The following is a 22,318-nucleotide window of genomic DNA, read 5'->3' as shown; positions in this document are numbered from 1 at the left end:
TCAAACACTCACACCCAGTCAACCTGCAAATCAGCAGGGATGCGCCAGAAAGCTTGTGACACGCAAAACCACCCATGTGCCACCACTGATGAGCCACATTTACAATGCGGCACACCGTGGGGCACGGATGGGCAGATGTGTGTCGCACCCACTGACGTAAGGGCGGCGCATTGCTGGAGTTGTGTCGCAAGTGCGACGCAGCTCCAGCAAGGCTCAGGGGCGCTCTATGCCTAACAGGCTGCATCACGCCTTACGCCTGCTTCAAGCGGGCCAGGATTTTTACGCAGCATGGCCGTAAAAGTGACTCAGTGAAATCTTGTAGAGTTCACTGCGTCACTTTTACGGGGAATTCCTGCGACGGAACACCCCCCCCCGCACAGGAATGCCCACATGAAACCTTACACAGGTTTCATGTGGCGCAGGGCTTTACAACGTGACGCATCTACCTAGATGCGTCACGTTGTAAATAATGCATACCATACCGCATGGTTTATGCCGCCGCTACGTCACAGAAGTGACGCAACGGCGACGTAAATGTGACACAAGAGGCTGGTAAATCTGCCCCTTAGAATGTAGTCGTTTAATGCAGTGGTTGCCAGGAATAAGTTTATTCTTCATCCAGCACATATAAATATAGATTTAGATACCTAGGTCGCGTTCCCATTCAGCCCTGGCCCTCTCCACAACAGTGAACTTCAGTTGTAAGGCAGTGTGATATAATTTAGAAACAAGATGGCTGTTATCTGGGGAAGCATCACCAATGTGAGTGGTGGGAGTTCTTTATGTTCAGTTGAACAGGCAGGTAACACTCCCCACAATGTACTGTGTAAATGATGGAATGTAAATCTCTCCATGGTTGTCAACCGACTTCCCTTAGCCATAGTGGAACTGGGTTTGAGTACACCATTTGTAAACAGGTTGACTGCGACAAGTGAGTCATGTGCATGGAGAGAACGCTGCACCAGCTGTTCAAGAGTGAGTGGGAGCCAATGGTTCTTTATAAGTGGAAGATGCAGGGAATAGAGAGTATCCCAATGAGGTAAAGCAGGAGTTTAAACCATGCCCAACTAGTAATAGAGAGTTTCTGTATGGTATTGGGATCGCGCGGGAGACCCTGAGGGAATATGGTGGTCAATGGGAGAAGGGGTCGCTGCGCCCCTTCAAGTTTGAGAAATGGTAAATAGGCATCAGGGTGATACCAGTAGTAACCATAATGAGCCTGGGCTATGTAATTATAAAGTTGGAGGTCAGGGACTCCAAAGCCACTGCGTTTCTAGGGGATTGTGAAGACATCCCAGCAGATATGGGTCGGGAACCGGCCCATATTAGTCGAATAAGTAGCCCATGCAGGGAGGTGAAAAAACTGCCAGTGAGGGTGTTAGAAATGGGGTCTCTAGTTGGCAATGGTTTGCACCTCTTTTCAAGAAGGGACCATTCTTCCGAGTCAGAGTAAGGGGGATAGATACACTTCTAAAATAGCCCCTGCTCACCCCATTGGTAGCTTGGCAAGAGCAGACAGGTTTATGTCAGAGGCAGTATGTAAAGCATTTGTGCACACATACAGTAATTCAGTGAAATCACTACAAATGGACACCACACCAGTTTAGAAAAATAAGTGATCTTTATCTAAAACAAGCAAGACCAAAACGACAAAAATCCACAATACAGTAATCAAAATGTAATCTTTAGAAGGTAAAAACATTTCTGTCCATAGCAAACTATAGATGCAACACTATCAACACAAAGTACCTTGGATGCGTCAAAGTCATAAACAAGAACAGCTGCAGGGAAGGTGATGAGTCGATTCCTTACGCCCAGGGAAGGTAATGTATTGGTTCCTTACTCCAGGGGAGGTGAAACGTTGGATCCTTACTGCCCCACAGGTGAGGTGATGCGTTGGTACCTTACTGTGCGGGTAGGTGATGCATTGGTTTCTTACTGTGCGGGGAGGGGATGCATTGGTTTCTTACTTCGACCCCAATGTCCTTGTAGACTTGGCGCCCCGGTGAATACGTGGGGATATGGGATACGTCAGTTCTTGATGTGGCGGAGGCGGCAACATCGCTATGTTGGTCTCTCCAGCCGCGCACAGCAGGGCCTGAGTCAGAATCAGTGCAGTGATCTCAGACATAGGAGATCGGAGCACTTGATTTGTCGTGAAGCAATTTCTCCTGCCGCTGGCAGGCGCTGCGTCAGTTTCTTCAGCGGCATAGTGGTGATGCGTCGGAAATGGGTGCGGGTGCATTGTGCTTTTTATAGTTGCGTCTCTTTTCCAGCTCCAAACAGCAGGAGCAACCTCCAGAGGCCCAACTCAGCAACAGGCACCTTTCGGCAGGTCAGAACTCCCAGCAAGGAAGTTCAGGGGAGCTGGTGGTGAAATCTTTGTGTCCCTGAGATATAGGAGGCAAGCTCTACTTCGAGCCCTTGGAGATCTTCTTCAAGCAGGAGACACAGCAAAGTCTTTAGTCTCTTCATGGCAGAAACAGCCACTGAAGGCCAACCCCAGACAATGGGTCCTCAGGTTATCCAGGAAGTAAACCAAATAATATTTGAAACTGTTCATCCAGGCTGTTTCTGTGCTACTTCCCTTCCAGGAAATCCAGATAAGAAACAGGCATTGAGGGAGGGGTGCAAATGCTTCTGGAGAAGGAATTGTTCAAGTTCCTTATCAGAGGGAGAAAAGAATACACTCAATCTTGCTTCTGGGATGGGAGAATTCAAATTGGTGCTGGATTTGAAGTCAGTAAATTCCTTTATTCCATGCATAAGATTGAAGATGTTAATCCTGAAAGAATTTCTTCCATTCTTAAACAGTGGAGACTTTCTAGCATCATTGGATCTTCTAGATGCTTCCTCCATGTAACCATGCATCCAGCTTCCCAAAAGTTCCTTTACTGTTGTGTCTAGCAGAAGCATTAACCATTCTAGGTACTTGGTTTGTTCTTTCTTCCGCACCAAGGGACTTTACCAAGGTAGGGTTCTTTCAATTGGGTTTATTCCTACCATAGAAATGTAGTTGTTTCTGTACAGGGATGACCCCTTCTTTATTCATCTTCTCTATCTAAGGCATAACTATGTTTTAAAGAGGTGTGCAAGCTGATCTTGCACAGATCTAGCAAGGATTTTTGCTTAAAAAGCCAAGTCTCATCTGAATTCTACACAAGAACTTTAGTTTCTATGAGAACTTATCTAAACAAATTTGGGCAATGTGTTTCTGCCTCATCCACGGATCCAGAAGCTGAAGAGGGAATGTTCAACCTTCTGGTGAGAGAAACTTCATCAGCCTGACAATGGTTACCAGTCCAACATCTCACATCCTCTACAGTGATAAATCTTACCTGGGCCGTGTTACAGCTGAATCCATTGGTCAATCACTTACTAAGTCATTGAAGCCTGGAGAAACAAGATTATGAGCAGGAAGCCCCAGTAGATTTAGATAACTCACAAAGCTCTGTAGTGGTTGTTAACCACATTGGTGCTAAGGCAATTCCCGCTGGGTGCTGATTGATTGAAAATCCCATTGTTCATGACAAGGTCAGCTCGTCATAAGCACAGCTCCAGTGCACTGCATGACGAGCTGACCTTGTCATTAGCATGGAAGGGGTTGGGGGCTCCTTTCCAAGTCCTCCCAGCCAGACCAGTAATAACGGATACATGCAAGGTTGGGTTGGGTTACGATTTTCCATCAGAGCTCAGTACAGGGGCAATGATCATCGCAAGGAATTTGATGCTATTCAGTTAGCCCTTATGAGTTTTTGCCCCACAGATATCTCATCAGGATGTACAGATAAGGACTGACAACAAGGTAGTCATGAGCTATGCCATCCATCCAGGGGGTGCCGGGTGCAATCCCTAAATATTTTTTAACAGGAGATTTCTCTATGGGTAGAGGACAATCTTTTATCTCTACAAGCAGTTTATTTGTGGGAGAAGGAGAAATGTGCAACAGATCATCTAATCAGGATGTTTCCTTATATTTTCCTTATCATTGATGAATGGGGTATTTCAGCAATTAATGTAAGAGTTTGACCCCCATAGATAAAAAAAGTTGCATCTGCAGATTCTCTGACACCTGTGTTATGCACAATTGTCCCTTGCCAGAAGGCATGCAAGATATATGACTTGTCTTTTAATTGGCCAAAATCCCTTCTCTATGCTTTTCCCTTCATTCCTCTTATTTCAAGGGTTTTACAGAGGATCAGGGAGGAGATGGTCCTCTTAGTGATTACATGCAGGAATGATCATCCTTGTTTCCCTTTGCTTCTTCACCTGTCAATTCAGCCTCATTGGGTGATATCTCTGGGTCCTTATCTATTGAGAAACCATCTGTTTTTTTTGTTTTTTTTAGAGTTTTATATAGCGCAAACTAGACCCGAAGATATCAGGTATCAGAGCGATTGTCATTGCACCAGTTTCGTTACAGATGGACACATTCATTTTTGCACAGGGAGATTAAGTGATTTGCCCAAAATTACAAGATGTTGTGGATCGATGCCGAGACTCGAACCCCGTTCCCCAGCTTCGAGGCCAACCGCTCTAGCCGTAAGGCTACATCCTTTCCCCAGTTGCCTCTGGCAGTTCTGTCCCAGCTGCAGGATGGATAAAGAAAGGTTAAATCTAGAATCAAAAGATTGTTCCCCAGAGGTGGCATTGGGATAAACAGCGTTTACCACGATTCTTTTTCCCCGCAGGGAATCACAACGCAGTCGTTACCACGATTCCGCATACCATTACTCCTCAAATCAGAACCACGACTTGTGGAGGGGGGAAGGTGTTGGATTTAAAATCCAACACCTTCCCTAGTGTCCGCACAGACTGGAGTTGGAATAGTAAATTATACTATTCCAACTTCCAGCGCCCCCCTCCGCAAGTTGTAGTTCCGACTTGCGGAGTAATGGTATGCGGAATCACAACGAGGTCGTGGTAACGACCGCGTTGTGATTCCCTGCAGGGAAAAACAATGCGGATGTCATCATATATTCGGCATTGGTGATCCAGCAATCCAGGTGTCCATCAATTTTGGAATACTATGCTCGCCACTGGAAGTTTTTGGATTATTAGTGTAGAAGAACACGTTCTTCTGAGGATGTCTAAATGATGGATTTAAGTTAGGACTGGCAGTGTCTATATGGTGGGCTCAATAGGCATTTAGGAATCCTGAGTTACAAAGTATAGCTCTGTTAGTTTGCAGTTTGCTGGAGTCTTTTTTTTATTTTTTTTAAGAGACTTGTTATGCATTGCCCTTTGCTTCTTTGGATATTCCATTAGCTCTTTCAGGCTTTACAGGGGTTACCTTTTGAACCTTTGGACACTGCAGATGTCATTTTTCTTACCTGCAAGGTGATTTTTCTAATGGCTATTTCTTTGCCCAGAAAGATAAGGGAATAGGGAGACATGCTGATTCCAGAGCCCTTTATAAACTTTTCCACAACAAAGTTATTCTCTGTCCAAGTACCCAATTTGTGCCTAAAGGTGCTGTGTCATTTAGTTGATGAGGTTTTACCTGTATTTTTATCTTTTCCAGGTTCTGTGAAAGAAGAGAGATTGGACTCCATACATTCCAGTCAAGAGGGCACTATCAATTTCTTTCAGGAGGGTTGATGCTTTGTTTGTTACATTTGGATTTTCTGGTCAAGGTATGAAACCATTAGTGGCTACCTTAAGTGGGTGGATGAAATTGACAATTATTACTGCATATGAGACACAGAGGAAATATTTGCCATGTGTAATTGAGCGAAGGTTGACAAGATGTATTGCTATATTTTGGGCAGCTGTAAAACGTGCCTCATTACTAGAGATTTGTAATGCTGAAATCTGGTCATCTGCGCATACATTCATTAATCACTATAGGATTATATTGGGGGGAATATTTCATCTTTTTTTGGCTGTTTGCCTTAAATCCTGCACAGAATTATAATTAATTTGGATAATGAATGTACTCTGTAATGCTATAGCTCCTATATTAAATCTGAAGCATCATAATTAAGGCTCCCTATTTTCCGTTTTTATGGATTTTTATAGAAAAATACAGACAGAAAACAATCTGTTTTCTGTCTGCATTTAATTAAATTTTTAAAAAGTCGGTAAATACAGAAAATTGTGCTATTTTAAGTGACTCTACATACTGTCTTTCATTAATTATAGCCCAATAGCTGAGCAGATGAACAGCATGGAAAATTAAAAAACAGGATGAAATTTCTTTAAATAACTGCATGTGTCAACATACATTTGTGGTATAATGCTAATATTTACCAGTGGATGTACTGTTATGTAACATTTGGCAGCTTAAATAGCTAAAACATGAAAGACCTCAAAGCATGACTGCGTGTCTATTAGGTAAATAAATATGGAAATGTACAGTGTTACAACTTTATACGCAAAACACAAAATAAATATGGATAAATACAGATAAAGTGGCCAAAAAAGGAAATATGGCTAAATACAGAGGGAAATGTTAAACAAATAAATACCATAAAACCGGAAGCCCTAATCATAATTTTATACTGATTTCATTTGCAAGACCTCTGACCTCCTGGTCGGAGTCACTGCTCTCCCCGTCAGCTGCGCCGTTAAGACTCTGCCCTTAGTTTCAGCTTGTGATTCAGGTAGGTGTTCGTGGCCCTCCTCCAACCGCAGGCTCCTGCATGCACCTCATCCCTGGTGGTCTAGTGGAAGAGCCTGCTCCTCTGCTAGTCTGCTCTGTGTGTCCTGTTTGCCTTTCTCTGTTTTTGCCTTTTTTCTGTCAGCATTTTTCTGCTTGCCTTTTTTTGCTTCTCTTCTATGTCTGCCTTTTCTGTTTTCTGTTTCTGTTCTGCTCCCCGCTGCTACTGCCCCCAAGGCCCGTCCCCCCAGTGTGTCGTTCGCCCTCCCAGCCGCTCACCTTCCACCGACCCCTACTTAATAGTGGCCGCTGTGCGGCAGAGCAGCTGAGTCGCCAAAGGCAAACCTGTCTGCTCCCATCCTCAACCTGTCCACGACCAGCGCCAGGGAGCCTGGTCCCACGACCCCGGCTGATATGACCCCATCACTCTCCACACACTCAACCCCAGATGTAACAACAACTGCTAGCTCTCGATGCCGAGCAACATCCAGGGCCCGATTTTCTGCGGACACTGCCGCGGCACTTTCACCTATCTCCGAACCAAGGCAGCCACCCCCAACTCACCGGAGACCACTGCACACAAGCCACTGAACTGCATCCTCCTTAAAGTATGCTCCCTGCACAGAGACGCCCCAAAAATCTGGGACCGCCTCAACATTCACTCGCCCAACATCACCTTCGGATCCTGAGGAAAGACCGTCCCAACCAACCAGGAGGAGGCCTCCCCATTGTCCACAAAAGCTCCCTCAGACTAACAACTACTAACTTGGACGACACCTGGCCCCTCATTGAACACATCCACTTCCAGATATAGCCCAACCTCAGAATGACACTCCATGGAACACTCGCCTACAGACCTCCTGAACCCCACACCCCCTTCACCAATGTCATCGCAGACCACATTGCTCCCCACGCCCTCGCCTCTATGGACTACATACTACTCGGAGACCTGAACTTCCACCTAGACAACCACAGCAATCCCAATCACCGCCCTCATGGCGAACCTCACCAACATAGGACTGAAGCAACTCGTCTTCACACCAACTCACACACTTGACCCATGGTACCGCTCTGGACAGACCACCACTTCATCCATTTCTCCTTCTTGAAACCCACCGCACACAAGCGCACACTCCGCCCCCATGAAGAAGCTGGAACAAAGTCTCTGACGAACACCTCATCTCTGCCCTCTCCTGCACTCCCCCACCAACTATGACAGACACCAACCCAGCGGCAAGCTACCTCCACCAATGGTTCGCCAACTGTGTCAACACTCTCACCCCCATCCAGAACACCACGAGATGACACACCAAGAAAACCACTTGGTTCACCACAGACCTCTGAGAATCCAAGCGATGCTGCCAACGACTAGAGAAGACATGGAGAAACAGCAAAAGCCTTGAAAGCACACTCCTCCTACAAAGCAGTCACCATGGCACACCACCAACTCACCAAACCAACAAAGAGAAGCTTCATCCAAGACAGAATCCTCTCAAACGCCCACAATTCCAAGAGACTCTTCACCATCATACAAGAATTTGCCAGACCCAACAGTGAAACAACCATCGTCCCGCCCTCCCAAGACCTCTGCAACAAACTCAGCTCCTTCTTTCACCTCATGATCAAGACGCTCTATGACAACTTCGACAACCAAGATCACTGCACCGCCTCAACTCCCACCCCTAGTGATACCATCCAACAGACCTTCCTCACCTGGACCTCTCTTACCACAGAAGACACCGTAAAGACAATGAAGAGCATGCACTCTGGAGCACTTACTGACCCCTGCCTGCCACACATCTTCCACAGGGCCGCCACTGACATGCCACCGAAACTACGCCGAATTATCAACTGATCCCTCAAGACCACCACATTCCCTGACGACTGGAAACATGCTGAAGTAAAATCCCTCCGCAGACCCAATGGATCTCAAGAACTTCAGGCCCATTTCACTGAACCCTTTTGCTGCCAAAGTCATTGAAAAAGCCGTCAACACCCAGCTAGCACTTCATAGAAACCAACTGTATCCTAGATACCTCTCAATCTGGATTTCGCAGCAATCACAGTACCAAGACCATCCTCATAGCCGCCACCGACGACATCCACACCCTTCTCGACCAATGCCACACTGCAGCCCTCGTTCTCCTGGACCTTTCAGCAGCCTTCAACACCGTCTCCCACTGCACACTAGCCGCCAGGTTCCACTGCACCGGCATCCAAGGAACAGCCTTAGGCTGGATACGATCTTTCCTCTCAGGCAGAACACAGAGAATAAGACTTTCACCCTTCCTATCAGACCCAACAGAGATCAGATGCGGAGTACCCCATGGATCCTCCCTCAGCCCCACACTCTTCAGCATCTACATGACCCCCCTCGCAACTATCGTCAGAAACCATGGACTCAGCATCGTCTCCTTCGCCAATGACACTCAGTTCATCCTCTCCCTCACCAAAGAACCCAACACCACCAGGCGCAATTTCCGAGAAGGAGTGAAACATGTCACAACCTGGATGATCAACATATGCCTGAAGCTCAACTCGGAGAAAACAGACGTTTTCATCCTCTGCTCCACCCCCTCCGCAGGGGACAACACCTGGTGGCCTCCCTCCCTCTGAAACCCACCCCAATGGACCACGCACGCAACCTAGATATCATGCTCGACTCTTAAAAAAAACATGTACTTTTGTATAGGGCACGTATCGCCCGAAAGTCTCAAGGCGCTAAATAACCGATGTATATCGACTCTTCACTCACCATTAACCGCCAGATCAACGCTGTGTCCTCCACATGCTTCAGCACCCTCTGCATACTTAGCAAGAACTTCAAGTGAACCCCCCTACTCCAGGAAGACCATCACCCATGCTCTCATCACCAGCAGACTGGACTACAGAAACGCTCTACACCTGAATCAACAAAAAACTCCTGCGCAAACTCCAGAATGCCGAAGCCAGACTTATCCTCAACATCCCATGCCATGACCACATCACCCAACACCTCCGTGACCTCCACTTCCTCCCTGTCGAAAGAAGAATAACCTTCAAACTGCTCACACATGCCTACAAAGCACTCCACAACACCGGACCCCAATACCTCAATAAACGAATCTCCTTCAACTCCCTCTAGAAAAACCTGTGCTCAGCCGAACTAGCCCTAGTCACCGTCCCTCACTTCCACAAGGTCAGAGCAGGTGGCAGATCCTTCTCCTACCTCGCGGCCACGACCTAGAACAAACTCCTCCTTCACATCCAACGAAGCCCTACACTGCAACAGTTCAGAAAGGACCTCAAGATCTGGCTTTTTGAGTGGCCAACAGAGTTGCTAATACCCCCTCCCTCAGTGCTTTGAGACCCTCACGGGTGAGTAGTGCGCTCTACAAACCTTGATTGATTGACTGATTGATTGATTTGAAGCCGATGTCATGCTTGGGTGTCAGCTCATGAGTAAAGACTGTGACAGGGAGTTGGAGGTGGACAAGAAGGGGTTGTATGATGTTACATCGCATACTTTTACAACGCACACCTTTACAACGCATTTTTTACAACGCAACGTCCATTGCAACGCATTCCATTACAACGCATGCCATTACAACAAATTTTTAAAAACTACCTTTACAACGCATTCCATTACAACGCATGCTACCTTTACAACGCATACCATTACAACGCATAACATTACATTGCATGTATGGTAAGTATTGGATAGTGTAGGGGTAAGAATTACTATTCTAACTCCAGGGGGTGCAACAGTAGGGTAAGTGTTGGATAGTGTAGGGGTAAAAATTACTATTCTAACTCCAGGGGGTGCAACAGTAGGGTAAGTGTTGGATAGTGTAGGGTAAAAATTACTATTCTAACTCCAGGGGGTGCAACAGTAGGGTAAGTGTTGGATGGTAATGGTATGTGTTGTAATGGTATGCGTTGTAATGACTGCGTTGTATTGACATGCGTTGTAATGGTATGCGTTGTAGTGTCATGCATTGTAATGGTTGCATTGTAATGGCATGCTATGTAATGGATGGTGCGTTGTAAAAGTTTCATTGTAATGGTAGTGCGTTGTAAAAGTTGCGTTGTAAAGGTTGTTTCCCACAAGAAGGTAATGGCCAATTACTTACCAATAATCGTTGTTGCTCAGAGTCCTAGGCATCACCGTCACAGTCCAGGTTTCCCATCCCTCCCGGCTCAGTGGGATTATTTGGCTTCAGATTTAATGGAGCTTGAACTGTACAGAATGTGAAGTTAATATGATTCCTTTTAATATTATGTGACAGAAAAGGAGGTGTGTCCATGTCGGAGGGATGAGAAATGGGTCATTTAAACTTGATGACTATTCTTTACTAATGGAGTAAGGATTGTGACAGGGAAGTCTATGTCTCACAGAAATAAAGATTACTGGTAAATAACTGGCTATTCACATTGACCCTAACCCTGTGCCCAAACTTTACATTAAACCTAAACCTAACACTGACATATGATCCCTCTTACAATAATTCCTAATCTTACCTTGATCCTAACACTGAGGCAACACAAAATCCTAAAACTAAGCATAACCCTTCCCTTTATCCTAGTCACGTGCTTCAAATTAATCATAGAAACATATTGTGTTCCTAAGCATAAACCGACCTCCAACCTAAGCATAACCAAATTCCTTACTCTAATACTTAATCTAATTTTAAACCTCATCCAAAACCCAACACTAAGCATTATGCAAGCACTTAGACCAACCCTACCCATACCCTAAACTCATGCTTAAACCTAACCCTACATCTTACTCAATCCTCACCCTAAATAGACACAACTGTAACACTAAATCTAATCCAAACTCTACCTCTCATCCTAATCTTAAGGGTTAGGCAAGCATTTACTCAAACCCTTGACTTCTTGGGTCTATCACTATCAATGTCAATGGTGTCTGCATAGTGATTTGTAATTGTACTTCATTTCAATTATGTATTTAGAGGTCATATGAAGCACTACATGTTACTTAGGCCAGTTCAGAAGATAGAAACATAAGATTTTTGAGTAAGAAAACAGTGGGAAGTTGTGAGTATTTGAAAGCGAGTGTCCAACTGCATGAATAGTGAACTTAGGTGTGGCTTTCTTCTGGAACTATGATGTGGGCTTGTGATTTAGTCAAAATCCTCTTTGAAGACTTTGGTTCCAAGGAAGTGCTTGCACTCACAGTAACCAACTCTCATTCCAAGGTTCTGGGCCTACTTTTCATAACTTGGATCTCCAGGTATCTTCCACCCTATTTAAGTCTCTTTTAAAGGTGCACTTTTTGCACAAGTGCACATAAGAGGTGTGCATATTTCTGACTGGAGCATGATGGCCATTTTTTAGTGGTACCCAGGACGTTAGTCCCAGTGTGCTTTCTGCAAAATGTTTAGAGTTCTCAACTTGATCTTAAGCATTATCTTAGAGTGCCAATGGTGAACTTTTAGGACTGGCTTAATAAGCTACTGTTTTTGTAGGCACATGCACACTCTCTCCAAATTTGCAGTTGTTGTAGTCTGGTGTTAAGATATTTGGGAAAGCCAGTGTAGATTAAATTTCAGCAGTATATAAAGTCATGACCAGAACACCCTTTAGCACTTTGGTAAAGTTGGAGAATTTTTGAGAGGTGAGAGAATTTAAGTTACTTTCCTTGACCACTATGTTGATTTGTTAGTTGAAGATGAAGCCTGTTTTAAATAAGATCTGCATTTTTCCAACCTGTAGGGCTGAGGTGGGAGGAGCAACCTTATTAGAATGCAGTTGAAAAATAGCAACTATGTACAGACATCATTTCTGGTTAGGGCTTCCGTTTTTAATCTTTGAAATTAAGTAAGCTTTATATTACCCAAAAACACACATGGTATAGACAATCCTCCAAGCTAGGGTGATTGTTCACACTGTTCTTGATACCGATGAATGTCAGGATGTCATCAAGCCACTGGGATTATTTGATTTTGTGGCTGCAACTTTTTCCACATAATTATGGGATTGCCACAAAATCTATCATGTGACACATAATCTGCAGATTTCAACAAAACAATATTTTTTATCTAGCTCAAGCAGATCAATATTCACTAAAAACACTGCAACATATGTTGCTGCACAGTGTAAGGTCCTTTGCACATATTGACTGGTCAACATTCTGCTGCCTATTCATCTGTTTGGGTGTCAAAGTAGTACCAATGAGGTAAAATATTTTCCCAAAAAGTATTAACGTGTAAAAAAGCCAAAATAAGGAGGTAATACTAACATAAAATGTGCCGCATTATGCATCTTAACACACAAGATGATGGACGGAATGTTGCACAATGGCAAAACCTTCGCCCCCAGTCACAGATCTGGGTTTAATCCATTGTTATTTTGCTCACCAAGCCACCCCAGTTCAGACATGGCCATATGCAAATCAGCCTTGACCCTGTTCCTCATGGGAACAGTCCAGCCCGAACCACCAAGCCATGTCTTTCCTGGACCGGAATCAAGTAACCTAGGACCGGTTTCTGGCTATCAGCCGTCTTCAGTCAGAATAGCTTGACCCCAGGGGACTAGTGAGCATGGGACCCACGTCTGGGCATACCCTTCCCACATAGGGTGAACAGCAAAACACACAAGATGATGGACGGAATGTTGCACAATGGCAAAACATTCACCCCCAGTCACAGATCTGGGTTTAATCCATTGTTATTTTGCTCACCAAGCCACCCTAGTTCAGACAGGGCTATATGCATCTTGCCACATAATTTAGTCAACCCTGCTGTATAATATAGTCTTCCCGTGCCACAAAATTCCAGTGGCCCTGGATGTCATCAAAATGCATCTGGAATTTTACCTGATGATGCATGCAGTACACAAGCACGTTTAAGCATGTAGATATTAAGGTGTAACAGCCAAAGGGAGGCCTATGCTTTTCTCCACATTATATTTCATGGGAGGATGAAGCAAAATATCCTGCCCACAATTGGTAGATCTGATTAGAAAGAAACTACCAATTCCACGCAAGGGCTGTCTCTGGTACCCCCACCCAGTGCCTGAATGTGCTCAACAGGCTAGTATGAGCAGAAGATGATGGAGGGCGAAGAACATCTCCACGGTGCTCCTTCAGGCAGCTACACAACCTGATGGAGTGGGGAAGTGTGGCTCAATGGTTAGAGCGGCAGACCCTGATGCAGAGGTCTGGCCCGGGACCAGGGGTCAATTCCCGCCTCGGCGGGTCTTGGGCTCAATTTCCTCAAACCTGATAATTCTCCCCTCGGTGACTATTCTAATCATGGGTCCCACTCTGCAACTCTGGGCAATAGCTTGCTTAATCTCCACAACGGCCCCAACTGCACTAGGGTGCCTGGTTTCACCTTGGGGGTGCCCAGGAGTGGACATTTCACTGGGAAAAGCCAGGAAGGGTTCCACAGTGGTATGCGTACAGCACCAGGACACCCCAGTTGGGGTATAAGTGCGCTTTACAAGTACAAATTTCATATCATTTCATGCTACCCTGCCCCCCAGAGCCCTCTGACCGTGATTTTCCTACCTCTCTCTGTAACCAGTGGACCCTGCACTGTTTAGGGGGCTGAAGGGATCATAATCCAGGCTTCTATCTTTTACAGAGGCGGCCATGTTTTTGTTTCCTTCAAATCCAAGGACTAGGCTGCAAGCAAAGATGGCCTCGGTGCACATCACCTCAAACATTGCTCCATACCGCACAAGACTGGTCATTTTCTGAGAAGGAATACCTTTACCTTCAGTGACACCCGACGGAAACCTTTGCTCATTGGAAATTATTTGGTCAACCAGCCTATTGTAAATCCACGATGGTGTTATGTGAGTTTCTATTTTTAAATGAGAAAAGCCATTCGTATGAGGGCATTGTGGTTAAACAGTTTTTCTGTGAACTGCTCCACTGTAATGATATGACTGTTCTAATGTGAAACTTCACAATGAACTGTTCTTATGTAAAATGCTGCTTGCAGGATGGACTGCTCTTACCTGAAGAGCTCACAGTCTACTGGGCCTTTTTTCTTACTATATAAAACTGTAATTATTTATTTATTATAGAGTTTTATATAGCTCGTACTAGACCCGAAGGTATAGGAGCACTTTACATGAGCACCAGTTTAGTTACAGATGGACACATTCATTTTTTTTTTGTTAGGCACAAGGGGCCTCATTTATGAAAAGTGACGCATCGCTGTGTCAAAACAGCGATGCGTCACTTTTCATTGCACCCTCCTTGCGACACCAATTATGCATCATATTTACAATATGACGCATCATTGCGCAAGGAGTTACAGATACATCAGTATTTCTGACGTATCTGTATGGCACAAAAGTGACGCATTGCTAGAGTGTGTCACAAAAGTGATGCAACTCCAGCAATGTGTCCGTTCACATAGGGCAAGCCCCATGTGAAAGGGCCTGCATCAGTCTTACGCCTGCTGTGAGGCAGGCGTAAGAAATGTACGCATTTGCGTCCTAGAAGTGGCGCAGTGAAATCTTATAGATTTTACTGCGTCACTTCTAGGACCTTTTCTTGCGTCAGAACGCCCTCTTGCATACATTATACCTGGCGCAGGTATAATGTAGCGCAGGGGTTTACAAAGTGACGCATCTACCTAGATGCGTCACTTCGTAAATTTGGTGCAACAAGGCACATTTTTTACGCTGCTGTCGCGTCACAAAATGTGACGTGCCAGCGGCATAAAAGTGACGCACGGCCTCATAAATGAGGCCCCAGGAGATTAAGTGTCTTGTCCAGAATCACAGGATGTTGAGCACCGTTGCCGAGACTCTAACCTGGTTCCCCAGCTTCGAGGTCGACGACAGCTCTAGCCGGTTAAGGCTACATCCGCTCCCCACATTAATTAACTAACTAACCAAACAACTAAGCAACCAACCAAATAACTGAATAAATAAATATAACTGATCGCCTTGTAATCAGCTGAAAGAAGGGTATAGAAGCACAAAAGTCAATTGTTGACCTCAGTTAAGGGTGTCGAAGGGAGCCTTCTATAATGCTTGCCAGTGTGATCCTGTGTCCTGTGCCCCTACAAGCTCTGATGTTAGATTGTCGACCATTCAGGATGAGGCTCTTATCCGCTCACTTCTCCTGCCATCTGGTAATTTCTCTTCTCAAAAATGTACTTGAGTAAAAGGGGTTTGGAATGAAAAGATAGCTGGCCAGTACATGAGCACCTGCAGTGGGTTCTTAAGGAGATAGGTGATATTTGCATGTCCCAAAGCACAAGGGCGGGTTGACTTTTTCAGGCCTTGAGGATTGCCCATTTCTTGATAGATATTAAGGAGCTCCTTTGGTCCCTTTAACCCCTTCGCTGCAGGGTGTTTTGGGGGGGCGTGCGCGGCGCCGCTGTGCTTGTGACGAGCTCAGCTCATCATGAGGCACAGTGGAGCTGCACTCTCGTCACAACCACACTCGTTTTGGAACATTCAGCACAGCGGGGAAATTATCCCCGCGTGTGAACGTTCCAACGGTCATGACGAGCTCAGGTCGTCATGAGTGCAGCTCAACCATGCCTCATGACGAGCTCAGCTTGCTCGTCATGAGCACCCAACGGGTTAAAGGTTCCACTAATGGTCTTGGAGAGGTGGGCCTTTTTGCTTGTCTCAGGGCCATGTCACATCCTTCCTCCCCTCTGGATATTTCAGGGTGTTTTGTCTAAATGTGCCAAAGAAGTATGTCATTTGAGTTCCATCTTCCGGAATGCATGCCTTGGAGGCGTTTAATATGGAAGTAGGGGTGAAGGAAATGGGAAACAGCCATTGCACCAAAACATATTTAATACATGCTATTACAACGCATGCCATCACAACGCAAGTGTCATCACAACACAAGTGCCATCACAAAGCATTGTATCACAACGCATGTCTATACAACACATTTGTCTTTACCATGCATGCCTTCACAACTAATTTCGTTGTAAAGGCATGAATGGTAAAGGCATATGTGTTTTACATGGAAATATAAGGTAAGTATATTAGGGTTTAGGGTGGGTTTGGGTTTTTGGGTAGGAAGGGTAATTTTAGGGATTAGGGTAGGTTTGGGTTTTTGGATGGGAAGGGAAAGTTTAGGGTGTGTTTTGGTTTTTGGGTGTGAAGGGTAATTTTAGGGTTTTAAGGCGGGTTTGGGTTTTTGGGTGGGAAGGGTAATTTTAGGGTTTAGGGTGGGTTTGGCTTTTTAGGTGGAAGGGAAATTTTTGTGTTTCTGGTGTGTTTTGTTTTTTGGGATGGGAAGGGTAATTTTGGGGTTTAGGGTGGGTTTGGGTTTTTGGGTGGAAGGGTAATTTTAGAGTTTAGGGAGGGTTTGGGTTTTTGGGAGGGAAGGGTAATTTTAGGGTTTATGGTGGGTTTCGTTTTTTGGGTGCAAGGGGTAATTTTAGGGTTTAGGGTGGGTTTTGGTTTTTGGGTGGGAAAGGTCATTTTAAGGTTGGTTTGGGTTTTTGGGTCTGTGGGCAATTTTAGAGTTTAGTGGGGATTGGGGGTGTTTATAGAAATGTACCAACCTTCAACACGTTTGGGTTTTGGGTGGGAAGCATAGTTTCAGGCTTTAAGGCAGGTTTGGGTTTTTGGATGGGAAGGGTAATTTTAGGGTTTAGGGATGGTTCGGATTTTTGGGTGGGTAGGGCAATTTTAGGGTTTAAGGAGACTTGGGGGTATGTATGGAAATGTACCTACCTTCAACACTTTTACCAAGTGTATGTCTTTACCACGCATGATTGTGCATTGTAATGGCATGTGTGGTAAAGGCATATGCGTGATAAAAGTCTGCTTTGTAATGGTAGGTTGTTGTAAAGGCATTAGCGTAGTAATGCCGGCATTGTAATGGCACACGTGGTAAGTATACGTTATAACGTCATACATTCGAAGGAAATATTATTGTCTTCATGAGCTGCAGTTTCATTGCAAAGTTTGCATCATTCATATTGAACATATTGTCTTCCATGCATACTCTAAAGGTCTTGTTTCAACTCCTCAGTCATTGGCTTCTATGTCTTATATACCTTCAGCCATTGAGACATTATCAATCACTTCTTGGATCATCCCACAGGTATACTTTTGTCGCACCGACTTTCACAGGTGACTGCTGTTGTTTGTTTTTGAGGTCTGGAATAAATGTGTGCATGTGCATGAGCATGTATTTATATAGCGCAAATCACCGACACGGTATCTAAGCGCTTGCTTAGGGAACCCGTCCTGGTATTCCCCTGTGAGATACCCCGGCAGGGTGTCCACAAGGTGAAAGCCAGGCATCCCGCCGCGAGGGGCCGTAGTGGAGATTAAGCAAGCTATTGCCCAGAGTCGCAGAGTGTGACCCCGTGAGTCGAGTAGGCACCGGAACGAGAATTATCGAGTCCGTGGAATTTTGAGCCCGAGACCCGCCGAGGCGGGGAATCAAACCCTGGTCCACGGCAGATCTCAGCTTCGGGGTCTGCCGCCTCTAACCACTGAGCCACGCTTCTCCTTTCCCTAGTCCCGGTAGATAATTCCGATTCCAAACTCTAACGTCTAGAAATGATGGTATTTGGCCAAATTGTTCCTCTGAGCCATCCAAATGTGCTGAAATCTGAGTGTCACCCACAGAGAGCTGAAATTGGAAATCCTTGTCTCTAATTGTCTCAAACAAGTATCCAATGTACATATTAACCCCATCGCTGCTGCCGACGTTCAGCGGACGTCGCATGCACTACCTCAGTAGTGCTGCGCACGTCCGTTGAACGTCGCGGCCCGCCCGCTCAATCGAACGTTCCGCACTAGCGCGGAACGTTCAGCGCAGGCAAGGGGTTAAAAAGGCACAGTGATCGGGGGGTACTCCGCAGCCCAGCTGAATAGCTGTCCATAGGAATTGGCCAATGTTGACTGCTGAGCACCAAAATGACTGGTCTTTGACACTGCACCCCTCCTGCTCAGGTCAAACTGGAGGAGAGTGACAATGTATAGGATCATAACTACTCTACTGCATAGGGGGCAACAGTAGTTTCTTAATAGACAGGTGGTTAAGGTGCACTTCAAGGGGATAGTAGCTGGTCCCTGATGTTGAGACCAGATAACAAAGATAGACATGGTGCAGAGAGCCCTGGAAAAGACTCAGAGCCATCCAAAGGCATATCTAATGGACACTCAGTAGCTTCCACCTTCCTCAGAAGCACCAGTAACTCTTTAGGGGTCTTGGATATCAATAAACCTGAAGGGAACCAGTGAGTGTTACAGAGGCAATTTCATGAATTTGGTCCAGATTAGAGTATAACAATCACTGTTATATTCTGCCTTTTTGGGGAGATTTAAGGGATCATTTGGCGCTGGGAGGAGCTAAAGCTGTGTTGTTAATCTGTGAGAATCCTGCCCTGCCAAATCCACGTCTCCCCTGCCTTATTTAGATGATCGCAAACACAAGATGATGGACGGAGTGCTGAAACTTTTCTAACACTCAACCCCAGTCAAGGGATCTGGGTTAAATCCATCGTTCTTTTGCTCACCATGCCAGTAGTACAGTTTGGACCCAGCCATATGCAAATCAGTCTTGACCCTGCTCCCTATGGTAACAGTCTAGCCCATTCAGATGATTTGCAAGGGTGGAAAAGTGTGGCTCAATGGTTAGAGCGGCAGAACCTGATGCAGAGGTCTGGCCCGGGACCAGGGTTCAATTCCCGCCTCGGCGGCTCTTGGACTCAATCTCCCCGGACCTGATAATTCTCGCCTCGGTGCCTATTCTAATCATGGGTCCCACTCTGCAACTCTGGGCAGTAGCTTGGCCGGATTGTGAGTTAGAAATTACTGCACATTTTCCCTTGCAGATGTGACACCAGGCGATATCAGGCAGATTTTTTCTTCTTTTTTTTGTTGGGGTGGGGGGGTGGGAGCGGGAGGGGTATTGGGCGGGAATCACAATTTCTGAGTTTCACATTTCAGAAACGAAAAAAACCACCCAATATTGATGCGTTATCCCCAGAATGGGGAGATAACACTGCTATGTCAGAATTTACCAGATGCACTATTAGGTCTATAAGTACCACAGGATCCTAATGAGCCCCTTCGGACTACACTATTATGTCAGTGCCTGGATACCCTCACGGGTGAATAGCAGCGCTTTACAAATTCAAGTAACAACATAACTTTAGTTGGATATTAGCTGCTAAACATTCCTCTAGTTTTTTTTTTTTTTCGAGAAACTATAGTGCATTTGCTATTTGGTAGGCACAGCCCCGGAACCCACAGACCACGCACGCAACCTGGGAGTCATCCTCGACTCCACCCTCTCCATGACCAGGCAAGTCAACGCCGTCTCCGCGTCCTGCTTCAACACCCTTCGAATGCTCCGCAGGATCTTCAAATGGATCCCCCGACACAAGAAAAACCATCACACAGGCCCTCGTCACCAGCAGACTCGAGTACGGGAACGCCCTCTACTCAGGAACAACAACCAAGCTCCTGAGACGACTACAACAAATCCAGAACGCCTCGGCACGACTGATCCTCGACGTCCCCTGACGCAGCCACATCACCCCAGCTGAGAGGCCTGCACTGGCTCCCCGTCAGCAAGAGTATCACCTTCAAACTCCTCATCCACGCACACAAAGCCCTATACAACACCAGACCCACATACCTCAACAACCGACCGACTCAGCTTCCACACTCCCACCCGAAGCCTCTGCTCAGCCAACCTCGCCCTCGCCACAGTTCCTCGTATCTGGAAAGCCACCGCCGGCGGCAGATCCTTCTCCTACCTCACCGCCAAGACCTGGAACACTTTTTCACCAGCCTACGACAGACCCAGGGCCTGCTGGCCTTCAGAAGACTTCCAAGACCTGGCTCTTCGATCAGTAGCACCCCGCCCCAGCGCCTTGAGACCCTCATGGGTATATAGCGCGCTTTAGAAATGGATTGATTGATTGATTGATTGATTGATTGATTGGTATAATTAGGCCCATGCAAAATTTATATTACACTGTCCTCATCTCACATAACTTCTGGCATTTTAGGTTAAACCTGTTACACAAAGGAGAATGCGCAATTACACCATTTGACATAATTGAGTTTTAATTTGGGCAAAAACCCTATCTCTGAGCACGAGAACATGGCGAGCAAATAAAACGTGAGGACACATTATATGCTAAAAAAAAATAGTGCTAAATGCTGGATTGCCATTCCAGGTAATTTTGCATAATTTCAAGTCATTGTTAAAAATGTAATGTAAGTTTCACAAAGGAAATTACATGAATTTCGCAATGGCATACTTATGATTTCCACACCTATCTTTCGTTTAAGAGAGAATTGCAAGGCAAGGACGTCTGCATTTAAACCATAATGTGGGGTGGGGGACACCTCATTTGGCATCAATCTAAAACACTTTGGGCCTCATTTATGAAAAGTGACGCATCGCTGCGTGAAAACAGCGATGCGTCACTTTTCATTGCGCCCTCCTTGCGACACCAATGATGCGTCATATTTACAGTATGAAACATCATGTCGCAAGGAGTTACAGATACGCCAGTATTTCTCACGTATCTGTAGGCGCAAAAATGACGCATTGCTGGAGTGTGTCACGAAAGTGACGCAACTCCAGCAATGGGTCATTACACATGGGCAAGTCCCATGTTAAATTTGCCTGCGCCAGTCTTACGCGTGCTGTGAGGCAGACGTAAGATATTGACGCATTTGCATCCTAAAAGTGATGCAGCACTGCCTATACCGGTATAACTCTGCTGGCTGGATTGCTTTTGGACTGTCATCAGGAGGGCTTCTGAGCCTCACGCGCGCCTCTGGCCATTGCAGATCCGCATCTCATATGCAATGTATGTTCTGTTTCTTTGTGCTGCTTCAATAAAAATTATTTAAACCTAAAAGTGATGCAGTGAAATCTCATAGATTTCACTGCATCACTTTTACGTGGCTTTCTTGCTTCAAAACGCCCCCCCCCGGCATACAATATACCTGGTGCAGATATAATGTGGCGCAGGGGTTTACAAAGTGACGCATCAACCTAGATGCATCACTTTGTAAATATGGTGCAACTAGGCACTTTTTATACGCTGCTGGTGCGTCACAAAAAGTGACGCACCGGTGGCGTAAAAGTGACGCAAGGGCTCATAAATAAGCCCCTTTGAGCCCAGGAGTTCCACAAAAGAGTGCTCCCCTTTTAGGGACACCCGTTGGGAAATGCTGAATCAAATTCTCCAGTTTGTGCATTTTGTGTCAGATTGCCAGAACTCCATATCATATTCGTGAAACGTCTTTTGTCACCAATATGAAGGGAGAGCTAGAAATGTCAGGAGTTGATTTGATTCAACCGAATCTGCTGCAGATTAAAAAAAAGGCAGTGCAATGACAGCTACATGTTCAATCACACATAATCACAGGTCTGCTCAGCGCTCCCAGAATGAAAAGAAGTTATTGTAATGATAGCCATTCTGCGTTTGAAGCGAGGGGTTGTGCCCCAGGATGTTGGAGAGAGTGGGGTATGTCAAGATTGCTTTCTACCGATTTAAAGCTATTCAGCAGAGGTCCTGGCCTAGCATTTAAAAGCCTTTTAATGTCTAGCACAGCACGTTTTATTCCATATGATATAGAGTGATGTATTTACTTAAAATTGTTCGTCGTCTGAATTATATTTTATATGTCTTTATTATAAATAAACACATTTATGATGGCTCTTTGTATGTGCGTGCATTCATGCACCAATTGCTTCACAAACTCAGACATCATGCAAATTATACCTTGCAC

The sequence above is a fragment of the Lissotriton helveticus genome, chromosome 10 (genome assembly GCF_964261635.1).
Source record: "Lissotriton helveticus chromosome 10, aLisHel1.1, whole genome shotgun sequence".
Taxonomy (NCBI): Eukaryota; Metazoa; Chordata; class Amphibia; order Caudata; family Salamandridae; genus Lissotriton; species Lissotriton helveticus.
The sequence above is the reverse complement of the archived record's forward strand: the minus strand, read 5'-3'. Positions refer to the sequence as shown.